Source organism: Notamacropus eugenii, chromosome 2 (genome assembly GCF_028372415.1).
Source record: "Notamacropus eugenii isolate mMacEug1 chromosome 2, mMacEug1.pri_v2, whole genome shotgun sequence".
Classification (NCBI taxonomy): Eukaryota; Metazoa; Chordata; class Mammalia; order Diprotodontia; family Macropodidae; genus Notamacropus; species Notamacropus eugenii.
Genome location: NC_092873.1, coordinates 245,963,896 through 245,969,895, shown reverse-complemented (window position 1 = coordinate 245,969,895; position 6,000 = coordinate 245,963,896).

Genomic DNA, 6,000 nt, shown 5'->3' with positions numbered 1-6,000 from the left:
AACTAGTGTCCCCATTGCTAATGCTTTTCTTTGAGATTATCTCTCATTTATAATCTTTACTTGTATGTACATAGTTGTCTTCTCCATTAAATATTAGTTTCTTGAGAGCAGTGTTGTGCCTTTCTTTGTATCCCCAGTTCATAGCACAGTTACATAGTGAGGACTTCAAAAGTGCTTGTTGATGATGAGAGTAGCTTAGTTCCAAACTGAGGCTGGAAAACTGAATGATCAAGGTACTGAAAGGCTTATCATATCCCCAAGAATATCGACATGGAATAAGATTTTAAAAAGTAGGATGTAAACCAAGTGTCAAAATTGTTGAGCATGATAGTAAAGGAAAGTAACCAGAATCAGAGTGGTAATCTAATGAATCAGTGTGAACATCAAAAGAAAAGAGCTTGTTGAGTGATGGTAATAGCACAAGGGGCTGGAGGTAGAAGTGTGAATCCAGGAAGACTTATGCAACATTCAATAGTTTGCAAAGGTCAAAATGTCTTCAGAGAATATATAGTTTATTGTCTGACAACATCACAAAAGAAAGTGAATTTGATAATAAGCTATATCTTCTAAAGAGACCAGTGGAAAAACAGAGGGAGATAAAGGGCTGTGGAGGAATTGATCTGAGATATTCTGTGATAAAATGTAGGGTAGCAGAGAAAAGTAGTTTGCCTCTAGCAGTGGTTAGGGACGGCAAGGGTGAAGGGAATTAGAGGTTTCTAGGGAAAGTGGAAGGATTTGTTATCTATAAGGCAGGAAAGATAATGAGTAGGCAAAAATACATAAAATAAACCAGTTCCAACATCCTAATTATTCATATCTGTGGCTCCCTATCCAGAAACTAGCACAGTGCTACCGTAGGAGCTTGATAAATGTTCAATAAATTAAAATGTATTGAACCAAAATACTAAAGGTTTATTTTCTTTAAATCTCAAAATAAAGGTCATAAAATCAGTCATGAAGATACTGATGAATTTCCTTTACCATATCCTTGCAAGTTGAAAATATTTTAACAGTATAAAGTTCCATATTGAATCAAACATGGTTATTATCATCATCATTTTTATGCCTGTCCCTTTATCCCCTCAGAAGAAAGATACTTAATAGGGAGCACTGGGCAGGAAGTGAATCATATTTTGTGACCAGGTAAAGAGAAAGGAAGTGTGGGTGGTATTTAAAGCCATATCACTCCAGTGTCCCCTGTGACCACCCAAAATGTTCCAAGGCCACTGTGATTCACTAGCTCTGTATTAATCCACTCCACTTCATTTTCTATTTTTTCATTTTGACTCAAGCTTAAGAAGCATTTCCTTCCATGCTTGTGAGTAGAGTGAAGAAATAAGGCACTGTGCCAGAGGGATACTGAAACAACAAAAACAAAAAAAACTCAAGACATTTATTTATCCAGTTGAACTTCAAGAAATATAAGCCATCTTTCAAAATGTCACTGAGTGAAATGCTAGATTTCATCCATTTTTCATTTACATAAACTCAGTTCAGGTTAGCACCTAATACTCATTTATTTTGAGAGAAAGATCTCTAACTGCTCTGAGAAGGTAAAGGCTAGGGTTTGTGAATGAGCTGCCAGGATATATTATGTGATATAACAGTGACTGTTATCACAGCTGGGCTATGTCTCCACTATCTGTGATAAGCCTATATTGACCGCATGGCCCTGAGGCAATAAAATCCAAAAGGTATAATTTAGCCATTCCTGGACATTGTTGTGTATTAGAAGAACAACTTGATTCATCCCCACAGGGCCAGTCCTTAACTTCTTGCCTCCACATTGTGAACAGGCTTTAATATAGTTAAAATGCGCCGTGTTGAAAATAACTGAGTTTTTACTTATCCCAACTGAATTCAAAATGTAGCCAATTTTGGTTCTTTTGCTTTGGAGATAAGTTTGCTTTGACCTAATTAAGAAATGGTGAAAGTAAGGTTATTTTTTTGTTATGCTTATAGTGCTACTAGAATTAGATTTGCCTTTTTTCCCCCTGAAATCTGGTTTACAGATAATCAGTTCCGTAAGCAGTTTACTCTGCAAATGTGTCCTTTTGGAATTTTAGGAACTGATTGTCATGAGGGTATATACACAATAGCTCTTATTATTATATCTTGGTCAAGTTTCTTATAATATCCAGTTAATCCAACCTAAAGACAGAATCTCATTTTTTAGAAAAATCCACTATATTTAACCAAACAAATTTATAATATCTTCGTGAATTTTATCATCAGGATACTTAGACATCTATAGGTAACCAGAGAAAGATAATTAAATATCAGCTGGAAAGGTATGTACTCAGGAAAATATCCTGTTATGCTTTTTCTATTGACACGTATTTTTAAAATTTGACAAACTAATCTTTAATAAAAATAAGGTCTTACCTTAATTCCTTTTGTAACTCAAATAATTTACCTGCAGTGCCTGTGAATAAGAAAATAAAAGAAGGATTAATTGTGACTTTCCATTTTGGAAGCATTTAAATGTTTCTTTATGCTATTTGACTGGAAATTTTTACTAAACATTGGAGGTATTCCTCATGCCAATTTTCAAATATACATTTGTGTTTTTGTACTGCAGTTATTCTAGCACTGCATTTACTTGCCTAAAATTGATGTTGTTTTTTAAATACATATGCCTAAGAAAGTAGGTACTATGAATTCATTTCATCTAAATAAAAAATTTTTGAACTTCCATTCTAACTTTTGCACTACAGTCAGAGGTGTCAAACTCCTGGCCTCCAATGTCTCCAATCTGATAAAAAAATAGAATCGGGAAATGTTTAACAAAATAAATTTTAAAAACAAAATACAATAGATAATGTTAATTTATGGTTTTCTAAGTGAATATACAGCCTACAGGAATTCATTTCTATTTGAGTTTGACACTATTAATGTGGTTAGGATGAGAGCTCCGGACTGTTCAGAACTGGAATCCTGTATCAAACACTTAACATGCTGCCTCACTCTGAGTGAATCATTTAATCTTCCTCAGCCTGCCTCCTTATCTGTAAAGTGGCAATAGTAATAGCACCTGTACCACAGGGTTGTTGTGAGGATAATATTAAGATCTCATACGAAAAGCACCCTGCCAATCTTAAAAGTGTTTGCTGTGTGAATGTTATCCATTAATTTTTTTCCTTTGTAGGGAGTATGAACAAAGATATTTATCTCAAATCCTTTTTCTCTCTTATTAGATAATATCTATTCAAGGAAAAACTTGCAAGACAGGAGACACAATTATTGTTGAAATATTTGCTGAGAAAAGGGTAGGTATATTTACATGTGGTTACTCCCATATAATTATCCAGATAAAGAGTCATTTACACTTCAAAAAACATTCCAAATTCATGAGTTCTGTTAAATGTATATTTTGATCTCAAATGCCTCTTGGAATTGATCTCAACTTCTCCTCTGGACTGAGCATTTGGGTTTTGTATTGTAATAACTCCAAAGATGGTTGGTTGCCATGATTCCAGTTTCTCTACTTTATAATCCATCTTTCACATTGCTAATAAAACGATCTTCCTGAGGAACAGTTCGGAACATGTCAAACCCCTGATCAAAGACCTTCTGTGGTTCTCTGTTGCCCCATAAAAAATGTAAACTCCTTTAAGGCCTGTCCACCCACCCAGCTAGCACATTATTTGATTTGACCACACTCTGTAACTTAGCCAGGCTAGAGTACAAGCTGTTCCCTGCCCTCTTTACGTCTGCATGTTGGTGCTGGCCCTCTGGAAAGCTTTGAATTCCCTCTCTCCAGGTCTCTGCTTATTGAAAGATTTCTTTTCCTTCAAAGCCTAGCCCAGATACTACCTTGTCTCCAAAGCCTCCCCAGTTGCCCCAGGTGAAATTAACCTCGCTTTCTTATATTTCTTTTTGCAGTTTGCCTAGGTATCTTGTCACATCCTTTGTGTCATTCTTATTTTTGTGTACATGTGTGTCAATATATAGACACGTATATACATGTACAAATTATATATGTACATATGTGTATATGCATATGTGTGTATTTATTGTGTGTGCATATATATATACATGTGTGTGTGGACACATATATACATATCTGGCTGACTATCCATCTATTGGCAGCTACATGGCTTAGTGGATAGAGTGCCCAGCCTGGAGTCAGGAAGACTTGAGTCCATATCTGGCCTCAAAACAATTATTAGCTTAGTGACCTTGGGCAAGTGACTTGCACTCTGACAGCTTCAGTTTCTTCAATTATAAAATGAAGATAACAATAATATCTACATTCCAGGGTTGTTGTGAGGCTTAAGTGCCCAGTATCCCTATTGAAATTCCTTTTCTCTTCCTACAAGATGCACAATTCCAATGGGCTTCAACACTTTATTACAAACCCCTAGGGCTAGGTTTCCAACTATGTCTATAATACTAATTTCCAGTCAAGAAGTTCCAAAGTCTTGATGGTTTTATATAGTTCAGCAGGTGAGCTAAGAAACATAATTGCTTCCTAGCAATGTCTTCCATTATTCCTTCTCTTCTCCTGATAATCTCACAAGGGGCCTTAGGATGACTCCACTGAGGAAGTTCAAGCCATCACGCCATCACTCCCTTCTCCCTTCTCCCTTCTCCCTCTCTCTCTCTCTCTTTCTCTCTCTCTCTCTCTCTCTCTCTCTCTCTCTCTCTCTCTCTCTCTCTCTCTCTCTCTCTCTCTCTCTCTCTCTCTCTCTTCTCCCTTCTCTCTGTCTCTGTCTCTGTCTCTCTGTCTCTATCTCTCTCTCTCTCTCTCTCTCTCTCTCTCTCTCTCTCACACACACACACACACACACACACACACACACAGAAAAAGAGAGAGGTGACTTCCACAATGCTCTGCCAACCCTTGTGATTTATTCTAAGCAGTAAACTTTATTCTCTTTATTTACTTGAAGACTTTGCCCCTGCTTCTCTTTTGCAGTGGCCTCTTTGCTCTTAGAATCATTTTGTATTCTAGTCTGGTTGTTGCTCTTTCCTTCCTCTAAAAAGTCAGATATTCAGGAACCAGTGTGAGCATCTTGAAAAGTAACACCAGGTCACGTAATTTATGTTGCCCAGAGAGAACTAGATTTTGTGATGAAGTGCCCCAAGGCTTAGAATAAAACACACCTGGTGGTTAAAAGGAAGGGGCAGAGGGGAAAAAAGTTCTGCCTCTTTCAGGCAAGCTTATTTTCAGAGACACCTCACAAAAAAATCTTCCCCCCCCCAAAAAAAGTACCCATTGAGACTTCAAGAAGTTTGAGGATTTGATTTGAATGTTTAACAAAGGAGTTAGAAAAAAACCAACTCACACAATCTCAGATAAGTTTAGTATAACAGATGGCAGCTGGGTGGCACAGAAGAATGAGTGGTGGGCCTAGAGTCAGGAAAATCTATTCATCTTCTGAGTTCAAATGTAGCCTCAGGTAATTACCAGCTGTATGACCCTGGGCAAGTCATCCTGCCTCTTTGTCTCTGTTTCTCCTTCTATAAAATGATCTGGAGAAGGAAATGACAAACCACCACAATATCTTTGCTAAGAAAACCCTAAATGGGGTCATGAGGAGTTGGACAGAACTGAAAAATGACTGAAACTACAATAGAGATGAAAATATTATTGGTATTGGCTTTGTGCTACACAGGTACGCCAAACCACTACAGCTCTAGTCAACGCTGAATAATTTAAGTATGACCTTGAACAAATACTTATAACTAGATAATTTTCAATAAAGCTGAAAATGAAATAAGTTCTCACCAAATGTCAGTCTTCCTTGGAACAAACAAGTCTTAGGAAAGAAGGATTTAAACCTAGACTCGGGGCTATTATTAAATTTTCAGTGTGAGCATTTACATATTGAATATTGGCAAATGCTACAAATTAGGGCTTGATTTATTATTAAGAAACTAACGTAGAAAACATTAATAGTACATATTAAACTTAAAAGTGCATCTTATGTACATCTTCCCCACCCTTCCTCCACCCACTCCCCACCAGCATAACACCGCTGGTTGGAGGGGATC